Raw genomic sequence first — 14,820 nt, forward strand, 5'->3', positions numbered from 1 at the left:
GATTTTCGTAACTGATCGTCGGATAAGTTAATTAAATTCTCGGCGAACCTTTCATTCCACTGGCGTTGAAGTTACAAAACACCAGCAAGGTGGAACATTTAACCACAGAGCGATGGTCAGTATACTCGGGGGTGAGCTGTAAAACACTTCGATTATCCATTAACAAGCAATTAAACCGCTGGTAACGAGGTACAATTCAGGCTCGAGTTGAGTTATCCCTGGAAGAGATTAAAAGCTGCCACTTGTGAGTCTGAGCGAAGCCACCCTTTTGCGTTTCTGTCGTTCGACCTCTCTCTTTCGCTCCCTTCTCTATCCCGGTGTTCCCGTCTCTGTTTAGCTCCACCCCTCGACCGTCCTGGCCACAATAGAGAGTGGGAAGCCTCTTTCTATGGATCACACAATGGATATAGTATATCAAACAAATTCGACCCCGCGAAATTATTGGCCATGGTAATCCTACGTTACCGGCCGTGGACGATAGTTCTCCCATCAATGTCGCCGCGTAACCCACAGCTAGACAAGGGGCTGGGAAACCACAGTGAAAACTCATCCATGAAATACGGAGACGTAACATCGAGCCCTTTTACCATTAATTTCTTTTCGGCTCGGTCTTTTCATTGCTATCTTTATATTTAAAGAGTATAGAAGAAGAATATGATAAATTACATTTTTTATTTTTTACAGAAAAGCTGTTTCAAAATTTAGTATGTCGTCGATCAATCCTGCAATCCAAAGTTACTCGTTTATTTGATTCTGGAGTTATTCATACACGAGTTATTCCATTCTCTTAAGATTTTCAAATTGCTTCTCTTAATATTAAAGTATGTATTGCTTGTCTTGATAATTGTACCTTTGTTTTAAATAAAATTTTGTCAGCTTACTAACTATTTTTAAGACTTATATCTCTGAACTTAGCAGGCTGTTTTCATTTTCAATGATCTCATATTAAAATTATTCTGTTTAATCATGAGGTGATGTTGAAATAAAAAGATCCACAAAAGTATATACTTATTATGTTCTTCTCTTGAAATCTTCACTTATATACTTTACTAGATAAAAATATTGGTTCTTTTCTTTCATTGGTGAAATGGAAGAGGGGACAACTGTGATTTCTAGTCGTCGAATCGATAAATTTTAAAGTTAATCTTAATGAAAATGAGATACGAGGAAAAAGATGAGAAAATTAATTCAAATGTAATTGACTAAAAAATAATGAGTTTTAGTTTAGATTTAAGTAAGAAGAGCGAGAATGGAAAAAACGTCGAGGAAATATCGTCTGCGTTGATTTAATATATTCTGCAATTTGATCGGATCATAACGCATCGATTGAAGCGCATCCTGATTTATGGCAAAGTACATAACAAAGATTTCGATGGCAAATCCAGAGGCGACACGTCCTTCATTCTGACAGGATTGAAAGCCGTAAAAATCCTTGTCGGACGAAAGGGTACCGATCTAGGTACGCATGCGTTTGACAGAGTAGATATATTTCGATCATGGATTTTCGATAGGCCGCAAGGATTAGGGGCTACCCTCTGCTCTCGCGCGTTTGTTCGAAACAATGCTCGACTTAACTGATTGGCCGCTAGCTGTTTCCGCATGTTGTATTCTTCCTTCTATACCCGATGAATAACAGAGTAACGAGGTGAAGTGTGGTACACAACAGATTATCATCATAATCTCGGCTAACGAGCATTGTTTGGTTAATTAAAAAGTTATACGAAAGAAGATTCTCTATCCGTTCTTTGTTCCAAGTTATATTCCTCTCTTTCGAAACTCAGTTTCTTCATGTATATATACTTTTCTGGTTACTCAATTTATACACATACATACCTAAGCATATAAATCATGTATTAATATATAACTACTTGAGTATGTACAGGGTAAGTTGTGAAAAATAGAATACCTAAATATTTCTATTGGTATTATAAATGGAAGGAAATATCCAACAAAATGTTGTACTAATCAAGATGGTAAGTATACAATGATTATTCATGTTAAGTTAAAATATTCTAAATGTCCCTAAATCTACATGAATTAGAAAGTTTGGCAATATATAATATGCAAGAATATATATAAAAAATATTCGATTTCACTCAACATTCTCTTTCGCTAAATGCACAGCTCATCTCTATCGGCGTAAAATTAGAATCAAATTCTAAAGATGACAGAGAGAAAAAGAAGAAGACAGCTTAGACGGTTAAGGTACAAATCAAGCAAGCAATGAACGAGAAGAAAGAGACAGAGAAAAGTTAGTGGGCGTAACTTGCGATAATTTGCATGGAAATTTTTATCGGCACGGCCGAAGAGGCAATATCCGGCAGACGCATTTAAGATCTGAGTCCGGATAATAATAGCCACAGAAATGGGATCGTAATGCCCGAAATGGGTGACACGAGTAGGTACCCAAGGTTGCCTATATACGCCTTATATTTTCCTACGTAGCTATCGCAGGCTAATGCGCGAAAATGCGGTGGTAAGTGGGGTGCACACACAAGCTACGGTTGGAAAACGAACCCACCCATATCGTGCTACGGCCACGCTGCGCAAGAAAAAAATGACCGTCCTCCCTTGCTTAGCGTCGTTAAATTATATATAGTCTTTCTTTCGCCCTTGCTCGCTTGTTCTTTATCGTCGCCTTATGTTAATATTACTTCTATTCGACGCAGCAGCCGTTGCAGAAGTACCTGATCCTCCTTCGCTTTTTCTGTCTCCTTAGTACTCTTATATGCTTTAAACTTCCATCCGTTTGTTCAGTTTCATTGCATCCTGTTGGTTTTTTTCCTTCTTATTTTAAGGCAAATCTGACGATGGTTTTGACAAATGCCTGTAATTTTAAAGCAACGAAGTAGAATCTATTAAAATGGCAATTGATTTACTACCTTTTTTTGCTTTACACCTTTTCTCCTCGTTTTTCACTGGTCGATTGCATTCTTTATGTAGTACAATACGTATCTAGGTCCACGAAGTCGCCCGAGCGTTTTTTATCTTTAGCTGATCGATACATGCATTCGGAGGATCGATGGAAAAGGATCGACGAAGGAACACTTAGGAAGGAGCATTATACGGAATCACATAGCGGCAGGATCAGTTGCTTGATGGACTGGAAGCTCGTGGTCCGCTTCGAAATACCGTCTTAAACCAAGCTAGGAAAAGGCTGCAAGTACGTACTCGAGCACGGCCAGTGAGCACGTACACGTCGTATTACTGTGACCGAGTATCCAGCTTTCGTGGTTGCATTCAGGGTTCCTGCTGAGTTCTTGTTTTCTCCTTACAGCAATGAAGGAGTATTTAAGAGACTTTCGCGGATATGGGCAAGGAAGAAGGTAGAAAAGAAAGGAAAAAGATTGGACCGTGTAAGAGTACAAGTATGTAGAAAAGACCTGAACAAGGAAATCGTTAGGAAGGAAAAGAGACAGGAAGAAACAGAAAGAAAAATCGTGCACGTATATACGCATGCACGCTTGTATGTATATAGGTATACTTGTCAGTACATGCGTGTATGTGTATGTGCCCCGTGGCGTGCACCCTGCCGACAGGCCTCGTCGTTTTCGACGAGGCCATCGAAAACAATCGGCACAATGGGTCCTCAAGCGTTCTTATTTATTATACTTACATGGCACTGTACACTATACATAACGCGAATGAATGGAAGAGACCGGAGTTAGACGAGATGTGGAACGCGCGTGTGCATTTTGCTTGGGGACCCCCATGAGTAAAGCGTGCGTGAAAGAACGCACGCGATTTTTGAATCGTGGAGCACCGGTATAAGGGAACAGCTCGGGGAGGGGTGTCCACGAAGAAAAGGTTAAAGAGTTGTTTTGTGGACGGTCAATTGACAGCGTTTTGCGGATGTTAATGGCCGTCCGTCTTTTAATGGCACGCCTTCCTTCATCGTCCTTCACGCGCCATCCAGGGGAACTTCCTAATCGTTGCAATTTAAATGTCATTATCCTTCTCATATGTCGTGGCGTTAAGTAGTCGAATTGTAATATTAAATTAGTACATATGTAACCCTGATTACGTTCCAAAAACACTAAAAATAAGCAGAATGTAATTTACAAAATTATACATTCTATTAATTTAGTAATGTGATATAATTCTAACGAACAGCGGTATAGTAATCAGTTAATACATTTAGACGTAGGTTGGTAAGGAATGTATCAAAGCTTACAATTGCATAGATTGTCCTTCCATAATGCAGCATTCTTCGTTTAGAATATATTTTCTAAATGTTGTCGATATTCAGAGATCTGTTGATGATTTCATCAGTTTAAAAGATATAACGCTTCCGTTTATCAGAAGTTACCGAGTTAGTTGTTTCGTTATTTTTTCATTTGCCCAGTAGATCGTTGAAGTGGTATTATGGAATTGGTAAAGGATAAAGGAGTTAATCCTGAGTTTACGTATATCATGTTGAAAACCACTGGTTGTGTATAGCGATGCGTACACGCGTACTCCTAATACCTCTTATGCGGGTCTCATTGTGCAACGATCTCTTGTTGCCTGTAGAATCGTTACGAACAAAGATCGCCTACTCTAGAGGATATATCGTTATCCTTCTACTGTACTAGACAATGATGGATGGATAGATAATAAGAAAAAACTCAATATATCGCGAGAATGCCTGGAACGCGGTTGCATACTACCTTATGAAAGATATAAATTTGACAATCACCAACTCACCATGATTATAATCAATTATGTATAATTATATATATAAATTTATAGTGTATATAAGGTAATCCACTATATAAACAAACCTGAAACAAAAATAAACAAAAACAAATATAAATAAGCGAATCAAAACATTAGATGAATTGCAAATGTAGATAACAAAAGTTGATTTCGAAATTGACGTTGAGGCAGTATTTTTTACAAGTAATATATTTATCGAATTCAAATTTTCTTCTTCCTTTTATTGCATATACTCTCTTAACGAATCCATAAAAGATTGATACAAATTTTCAATTTCTTCCTAACTCTTCAACATTTAGTTATAAAATCAACTACGAACTTGAAAAATTTCTTCTTCGAAGATAACCAGCATGTATCACGCAACAGTGATCGTTCGATCTCTGCCGCTCCACCAAGTCAAAAATTTGTCAATCAACAGGCGAATGAACTTTGAAAACATGCAACAATGGCAACGGCAAAGCTCTGCCCTCGAGGATCGTCATGGACCGTCGAAAATTCGGTGCCCACTCGAACAGCACTTCGGCCTTCGTGTGTGTGTTTCATAGCGGCAATAAAACGTCATTTTTCGCGGGTCCGTTTCGGAAAAAGAATCGGGCGAAAATATGGGAAAGTCTCGCTGGTGGTGTGGATTGTCGTTCCGAAATGAACGGTACAAAATGATTCTGCGTTGCGCGCCGGTGCTCCACGAGTGGTTGCACGATCACGCGCTAGCCTGTTGTAATGGATGAGTCCCGATGCCGGGATGTATATTGCCAAAGTACTTATGGCAGCACGTTTATGGCATACAGGCTGTACAAGCCTGGCAGCGGCCGACATGAAATCCAGTCGAGCACCCTCCATCCACGTCACGTCCGCCACTGATTAACATTAACTTCATGGAAAAAATTGTACCAAATGCCGAGCAACGTCACAATTTTCGACTTGGCCGCGATGCCTATCTGCCGCTTTTTCGCCGTTTCTCACATTCCTGTTCACCTGTATGGCATTTGCGAATGTTAGGTTATGTTAGCTTTGGGTTAACATTTACATGATCATCGACGTTATCAATTTTCTTGTATTTATTCGCGTTTTTAGATTTCTCTTGAACTAAGGTATCCTTAATATATTTCACAGTTTATTGGCAATTCTATTTTAGATCTTTCATTCTGTTGTTTGGTATCTTGGCTACAAAAAGAAACAAAATCATGCAATGTTTTCTAGACCTTCTTATATATATATATAACTAACGTATACTACTAATAATATCAATGAAGTGATAAATTTACCTTAAGTAGAATAATCAGATGATTTACAGTTTGTGGAAATGATTTATAAAGTTCATCTTATTTTATTACTTAACCTGCTCCTCCTGTGCAAAAGCAGTTACTATTAGTACTAGTAACTTTTAAAGCTTTACATGTATATAGCAATGCTTATTTTGTTTACCTCTAAAAAAGTAATTTTATAATTCTTAATAATAATCAACGAATGAATAAAATAGTCAATATATTGCATGTACTTAGGTAATGCAAATATATTGTATCTTTTCCTAGATCTATGCTGGTAACAAATTGGAACTGGTCGTGAGATCGCATCTCAATTTGTACTTTAGAATTTCAAATAAGGTTTAGAGACACTGTTGCGTGTCAAGCCATGCGTTTGGTCGTCAAATTAAAAGGAAACCGGGAGCGAGTCCCGTTCAGTGAATCCTCGTCCCCAAGATATCGAAGGTCCCCACAAAAGCACGCAGGGGTGCAGTTAATTCTAAAGCGATTAGGCGCACGCGACGGGGCAAAGGTGTCGACCTGCAATTGACAACAGGCTGAAGGGTCACGAAAGAGATCGCGAGGAGGGGAGACGAAAAATTAAATTAGTCGCACGTTTGAAAGTAATCCCGGATTAATATACGTTGCCCCCGCGTCAGAATGCCTTTCAATGCCATACAATTGGGCCCGAATATTTTCAAGGAGATTCCAAAATACTTAAGACACTTGCATTTACACTCAGCTGGTTTTGAAATGTTTCTCAAGATTGCAATCGGTCTGGAAAAATTAGAGAAATTGAAAATCTTGATCATGGTTAGATTATTAATATCCTAAGACTTAATATCTTTAGCTTCTCAATCTTTGGTTTTCCGTTTAAATGTATTTTAATCATCAACTAATTGTTTCGTTATACATTGTAATAACTAGATTACGGATTTTTATGCAAATTTATATTTTTGAGAATATAATTAAGAAAGTAGAGCCTCGATAGAAAATTGTATCACTTACCAAACGTTATAGAGATTTCTTCAGAATTACATGCATTCTGTGCAATTTTGCACTTTGAAATTTCCTACAAATGCATAGAAATTCACACTTACTAAATTGTACTTTATCTGTCCATATTAATATGAAATTCATTTAAAACTCTATTTTAGCATTCCTCATATCCTAACTTCAAAAATTATCATCATCAAGCAATCATAACCTAAAAAAGAAAAAGCGAAACAAAATAAAGAAACAAAAAGATCATCATACCGAGGATTCATGAAAGCATCATAATCCCTCTGCATTAAAATACTAGGTCGAAGGCACTCCAATACCTGGAAACGTTCTGTCCCGGAAATTATTCAAGCCGCAGCTCGATTATAGAAGACAATTTTAATATCGTCGAATAATGGACGATCTTCGATGAGAGAAATTGAGGCAAGGGGAAAGAGGAAGGGAGATCGGTGGCCTGAAAACCCGCGTTGCGTTAAGGTCACCGCGATAAGGGGGTGATAGAATCGTGATCCTCGCGATCTGGCTACGTGGTGGGCATGTGGAAACGGTATTCAATATCCGTTGCCCCTGGAAGAAAGCTGGATCGCGAAGTAGGGAGAGGATAGAAGGAGTAGGTATGCTCATTGTCACCGCGAAACTATTCCGGACGAATTCGAGATCACGTGGCCTGTAAAAAGGACAATGGATCAGGAGTACGTGTCTCGAGATCGACATGATATTGGAACGAGGTTGCATCGCCACTATAAAACAGAGAATTATATCTATAGTTCTTTTTTTAATACTTATATGGAGTATAGAAGGTGTAACAGAAATAGGCGTAGAAAATGTAGAAGAGTAATTTAGAATGACCAAGAGAGGTTATCTTAGCGTAAGTTTGGAAATGCATAGATGCATCTGAGTATTTGCGTTTTCTTAATTTTTAAAATTAAAATCCACCAAGATTGAGGTTTTACTACACACGAATAAAATTTCAAATTATTTTAATTACAAATAAGTACAAGTAAATGTTGCCTGTATTATGAAACACTCTGTATGTTGCATAGAGATAATCAGTGTATACTTTTCTTAATTACCAAGTCAGGCTCCATGTATTTAGACTTTGAAATAGAAAGTAGACATAGTAATGAATAATGCTTTGAAAGACAACTTCCAGAAAGATCTCTGTATTTACATAGAACTAACAGAAGGTTCAACATCCAACAATCTGAATAAACGTTTACCACACAACTAATAGCGCACTCCAATGACACAAAGCCCTCAATTTAAGCGAAAATGAAGGAGAGAGAGAGAAAAGAAACAATCATCAATTCTACGAAATTGAATGAACAACTTTTTGCTCAAGATTTTCAATTTAGTAAGTAGAAAAAAGCAAACATAAAAAATAAATTAATTATAAATTCCCCCCAAAAGAAAGATTTTATAATTCGCTGAAAGATTCGTCTTATTGATCTTATAGGATGGTCGCTCACCTCGTATAACGCGTTAAATCGGATTCTTATGTAATGTTTGACTCGTGACACGGCTTTTACGCAGGTACAACGAGACCATGAGCTACGTTTTACCTGCCACGGTTTCGATCTCGTGTCCTCCTGTTTGCCCATCCATTATGGCTACAATAACAAGGATCGTCCGCTCCATCGGCTTCGCTTCCAACCTCCCCTGTCTCTTTTTCCTCGTCTTCGTCCATCCAATCGTCCACGTTTTCTCTTTTTCCTTCGGTAACAGTCGAACAGGCAAATCGGTTCTACACCGTGTTGACCCTATTCTCCTTTTGAACATCGTTCGACGAACCACGACTCTCGTCCTCGTTCCTCGAAGATCTCGACGAGTACACGCAGTCGACGAATGCAACGTCTTCTGCGTGAAAGAAGTACCTGTAACGTTCTCTTCGCTTTATTGTTGCACACTTCAACATTATGCGATGCTAAGATCGCGGGATACACGGGATAATATTCTTTTTCGTTGAATGAACTGCGGTCAGGATCTTCTCCTGAATTTTTGTATGTCAAGAGTATACGTTGTCTTCCTTTTATTAAGATTTGTCGAGAATCGAAGAACAGCTTAGAGAAAATCTTACGAGAAATCGTTTCTCCACCTTCTCTTTCCTTGGAATTTGAATTAATCCTTTTCTTGTCTTTAACATTTTATTTCGGTGTATATTTTTTAAATAAAATATCTCAAGCAAAATGTTGATTTACCAATTTCCTAGAATAGTGTATCTCTTATTAAGATTTGTGAAAAATAGCATAAGAATTTTGTAAGGATCTTAAAAGATGTGTTTTCTCTACCTTTCTTTTATTTTGTAAACTTTAGTTTACACGCTTATCAATCTGCTGTTCTCTTTTATTAATTAACAACCATTGATTTATAATTCTCTATTGGAACGAGGAACTGTAATTAATTGTCATTTTATTCGTATTCTATTGAAATTATGAAAAGAAATTTTTTAACAAAGTTACTTTTGAAAACTGAAACAAAAGAAAAAGGCGAAAAGGTCAAAAGTACAAAAGAAGAGATGGAAGAAGAAAAAGAAAATACATAATTGAAAGGAAATAAGACTCCGCCTCCAGATAGATAGGCGGCTGTTATATTTCACTTACAATACAAAACGTAATTCAATGGCGAATTCCATTGGAAGGGGATGCCGGCAGTGGAAACGGCGTCGACGCGTGGAGGCGAGGGCGACGGCGATCATTGAAATGGAAATGCCATTGACGCAAAGTGAAAGTAATTAATGGAATATGCCCGAGTGATAGAATGAATTTGATGGTGGCGCGGCCTTGTCGGCCGAAACACCGCGGCCCGGAACAGTGAAATACGCGCACGTATAACCGATGAAAGGGCGGCTTCGAGGGTGGAGGTGGAGGAAAGTAATAGCGGAGGGTGGAAGGCGAGTTTTTGCCGATTCGATTCTTTATCTTGCAAACTTTCAATTACTCTGATGATGTATATTGTTAGTCTATTAATTGGGTCGTTTTTTAACTGTATAATGCTACGTGACATACCGTTAGAAGTTATGCATATATGTCAGGACCTATGTCAGTATAATATTCTACCTTATACCATATCATTGCGCTGATACCGAGAATTCTATTTATTATAGTTTTTGCTTCTTAACTTTGAAATCAAAATGAAAAATTGTAATCAATTACAATTGTTGCTCTTATCAGCAAACAAAATTCAACTTATATAAGATATATAAGATAATTGAGCTATATGTAGTTGTTTGCTATTGGCAAATCAATAATTTTATACTAGATATACTAGCATAATACGATACAAGTGTCTCTCTTTCCAAATCTTTCTGCAATACTTATCTAGTATTCTTCTTCATCAATCAAAATCTTTAAGATCTCCTAAGTTATTAGCAGCCTGTTTTACATAAAGTTTAAAAAGCCCAAGAAGTAAAGTTGATATTGGAAGATAAATTTTATAATTCGTACCCTTCTGTTAGTGACAGAAACCTGCAGGAACCAGCTTTGGGCTTACTCCTTTCGGCGCGGCTTTCAGTTCTAGCGAAGTGGAGAAATGGCCGGGTGCGAAAGTGTTAATCAGAAACTGCTTTAGACACGAAGTTAAGTACGCTTTAAAAACCGCTCTAAACAAGAAAAAAGACGTCATCAAAGTACCCTGGAAAGAAAATAAATAACCATAAGGTCGGATAAAAAATCGAAGCTAAATCTTTCTTAAAAAGGAGAATAAATAAAGGAAATAAAAAGAAAAATAAAAGAAACAAAGCGTTGTGAGTTCGTTTAGACAACAAAGATTCTTCCAAAAAAAGCAGAAGAATCAGAAGATGGTAGAAACGTGGAACGGTAACAGACGAGAAAGGAGAGGTCGTGAACGGAGACAGAGAATTTTAATAGATTTAATTAATATTTCATTTGCATGCTATTCCTCACCCTACCGGCGAGTTTCGTTCCATTCTCTCTGCAACTATGTGCGATGGTACTATGCGCGCTGTTCGAACCAACACGTAGACGAAAAAGGTACAGAGCCATCCTAGCCGGAGGACGCGGCAACGTAATCCGTGAGGGAGTAATAGAAATTTCGTTGCACACACATTTTCAATGGGAGGTGCAGTCTTCGTACAGAGAGTAAAATAGAGACAGGGATATACAGGGTGTCCCATAACATGTGGCATAATCGGCAATAGAATGATTTTATATAAAAAAATGAACTAAGAATTAAATTTCTTTGTTTTTAGCATATTTTCATTCATTGCTACTAAAATACAACTATCTATGGAGTTATCTTCCTTTATGAAACCATTCTCCTTTTCTTTCTTTATTTTAAATAATAATATTTGCTCTAACACAATGTCCACTTTTGTGTTTGCTTCCCTAACAATAAGTTATTTTGTGGAAACGTAACAAAAATTAAAGAGTAACAATTATGTTAGCGACAATTGTTAGTTAAAATTGAATCAATGCAACATATGCATCACTAGTATCTGTTATTCTTATTTATAAGAATTTATTGGCATTTGTATCTTCTGGCATATGCCTTGTATTATAAAATTTTGCTATTAATATTATAAATTCAACTGCCTAAAAGAATCAAGATCTTGATTATAAAACTGATCTTAAAAAAAGAAATTGATAATGTATTATGTATATGTGCTATGTACGTTTACATAGATTCATTTTTAGATTTTAGATGAATTTTATTCTATTCGTGACAGCAAAAGTAATTATTCTTTATTTGCTATATAAGCAAGGATCCGTGAACCGTTTAAGAGTCTCACACCACCAGTTACAGAACACCCTGTATACGGAGAAGCCAGAGGGGGGCGACGCAGTCCTCTCGCTGTATTTCAATTTAGCACGTCCATTGTTAGATACTAATATTATTCAGTTGGGAATTGTTTCGTGACACCCCTCAGGAGTACGATTTGCACCAAACGCTGGTGTCCGTGGCCTCCGGTGTCTGCTCTATTACTCTGTTTCTATCCCTCTCTCTCTTCCCTCTTTTCGTTGTTTCTCTCCTTCTTTCCCTTTCCATCATCCACTGCCCTTCTCTTCTCTACTCTTTCAACCCTCTACATCCCATTCTGTGTCCCGTTTCATCCCGAGTTCTCGTCGACCGACCACCCCGCTTCATAACCCGAGGAAGATAATAAAGTATTGCCCAATGAAATACCTCGATATATATCGATAGAAATAGAGACGAAGCGGTTCACAAAGAAGCGGCCACGTTTCCCGACGATATTCTCGCGAGAATTTCTGGAACGTAGTGGCGCGCTCCATTTTGTAGCTCTGATTTCCGAATGGTTTCACTGTAAAATTTATTCATGTTATCTAGATCTTTCCTTTTTTTCTGTTTGATAATGTTTACTGATTTTTTACTAATTTATGTTCTTGGAATAAATAATATGTTAGGATTGGTGGTTGAAACATATAAGAAATTTTTGTGACTACCCTGAAGAAAAAGAGGTGGGGTTTGTTAAGTAGTATTTGATGAAGTTATTGAATAGTGCATTGATACCTTTAATGAATTTTTGTTTCACTCCAGAACTTCTATTTTACATAACTACTTTAAATAACAGTAATGTATACTGATATCTTACTGTAATTTAGTGCTTAATCTTTTATTTTCTGTATCATGTATTAGATATTAAAGGATCATTATTGATCTACATCCTCAAAAGCATATCCTCAAATTACTCTGTACTTCGAATTAATTGAAATACTGCACCAGAAACATTCCATTGCATACTTATTAGAATATTATACTTGTACACTATTTGCAAAACCCAACATTTTCAATATTTACACGTACCAATGTAATTATTTTACATAATATTGCATTTCTCATGCATCAATCAATACTTTGAATGCTATAATTTCATCAACTCTTTCTTTCTCTCATTCCTAAAATACGAGAAAATAGAATCAGTAAGAAAAACAAGTAAAAAAGGGAACGAAAAAAAAGGAAAAGGAAACAAATACAGCGTCTATTTACCCGACGTTCGGCAACACTATACACTCTTCCCTGATCCGTGACGAGGATTCGAAGGATCCAATTCAGAATTGGCTTCCAAAACGCGCACTTGAGCCAGCCACGAGCAAATATACGTGGCTGCACACACGTGTACACGGTCGATACAGGTAGAGGGTGAAGCTCGGCGTTCCCAGCCGGAGAGGTGAACACAGCAGTGGGTGTAGGAAGAGAGGGGCAGTGAAGTCAGAGCAAATATTGATGGAAGTCGAAAAAATTTTAAAAGCCATCCCAGCGGGGCCGTCCGCTTGTGTTTCGCCGCTTTTCCGCGGGATCGTGCTTTTTAAGTATTCGACAAATATCGATGTTTCCATTGATTTTCGATTTTGAGCGCGATCCCGTTCTCTGCTCCACCCCCGATTTTTTGGCCCCTCTCTCTCTCTCTCTCTCTCTCTCTCTCTCTCTCTCTCTCCTACACACACTTTCTATGTTTTCTATTGAAATTTTTATCGAACGAAATTTCACGAGCGTCACCTTTCTTTACCGTTTAGAAAAACGCAGCAGGTAAATGGAAACGATTATTCGTTTCTCGATTTTTCAACGGCATATTGTTTATATTCTATTTTTACTTTCAATCTCTTTTTTTCTTTCTTTTCCTTCTTTTTTTTGTTGTTTGTTTAATTGTGTTGTTACGCTGAGGTTCGATTTACAGTGTTGGTGCCTATAGTTGGATATCCTAGTGGTTGTACTGATGTATGTGGATAGTAGTGATTTTGTAGTTTGTTGAAATCTGGAAACGGAACGTAAAGAATGTAGTGTTTTGGCGATTGTTTAGAGGAAATGTGGTACTATTAAACAATACTGTTTTTGATTTGTGTGAAATTTTCATATGAGTTGTACCTTTAAAGGACCTGATATATTTCTACCTATCATATTACTATTCTATTCTATTCTAATTACTATTCTGCTTCAAATAAAAACTACATCTCTTCATCACCAGCATCGAATCATTTTCTGTATTCAGTCTTCACTATATCTTCCCTGCTACTGCGACACGATTGCCACCAAAATTTCCCTTTTCAAAAGCATCTTTTTCTAAGTCTTCGTGCAAGCCTAGTTTTTCTTCGACTCCCATGACAAGATTTAAAATTGCAAATCCTATTGGTAACTAAATGAATGATTAATTTTAGTGTATTATGTCTTCTTCAGAAAAGCATCAGAAAGAATAAGTTTTTACTATTAACAATTCATAAAAGAAATTTTTCCTCTTGATAGGATTACAGTACAAATATAAATATAAACAAGTTTAACCCCTAGAACTAATAATCAAAGAATATCATGTTATAAAATTCCACCCCAGTATATTCCATTTTTATTTTAGAGATCAACAGTATTCACTATATCTTCTGTCACTGCTAAATTTCAAAGATGCTGGATTGAAAGTAGAAAAATTATTGCTTTGCAGTGGTTTATAACAATATCTCTTTAACTTTTTACCATTTTTAAATATTAGACAATAAGTATAAAAATTATTATTTTACTAGATTATAACTAACACTGCAATGGTATTATTACAGCACAACAGAAATTCGCGAGAGGTTGAAATTTCATCCACGACAGTCTCTACGGTTAAATACAGAACATAAGTAAAAGCGAAATAGAGCTAGAATTATATATATATATATATATACAGAAGCTGGCTAGTACACGGCGATGGGGGGTTGTTGCACTTTGACTGCGGATTAAACTCCTGGATTGTAGACCCTGTGGCTCGGCCACGGAACGACGGAAAGGGGGCCATTATACTCCATTATGAATGGTAACCAGTAGCCAAAGGAGGAAACTCCGCGGGGTGTCGATATATTGCCACCCCTTGGAGCCAGCCAGCCATCGCTCGTAAATAATAAGCGGGCCGCGGCGGTATTATAATGCAACC

The 14,820-nt window shown here is 37.2% G+C and overlaps 1 long non-coding RNA gene across 1 annotated transcript; it reads right to left on the bottom strand.

Moving 5' to 3' along the window:
• Positions 1 to 1,285: 1,285 nt before the first annotated feature.
• Positions 1,286 to 6,795, bottom strand: LOC105681124. Its single transcript, XR_004462221.1, has 7 exons — positions 5,964 to 6,795; positions 5,018 to 5,862; positions 4,687 to 4,763; positions 4,175 to 4,565; positions 2,883 to 4,036; positions 2,522 to 2,827; positions 1,286 to 1,833 (listed from the first exon to the last, which is right to left on the bottom strand). It is a non-coding gene; the product is annotated as an uncharacterized LOC105681124 (long non-coding RNA).
• Between the last annotated feature and the right edge of the window lie 8,025 nt (positions 6,796 to 14,820).

The sequence above is a fragment of the Bombus impatiens genome, unplaced genomic scaffold, assembly GCF_000188095.3.
Source record: "Bombus impatiens unplaced genomic scaffold, BIMP_2.2 scf_0582, whole genome shotgun sequence".
Lineage (NCBI taxonomy): Eukaryota > Metazoa > Arthropoda > Insecta > Hymenoptera > Apidae > Bombus > Bombus impatiens.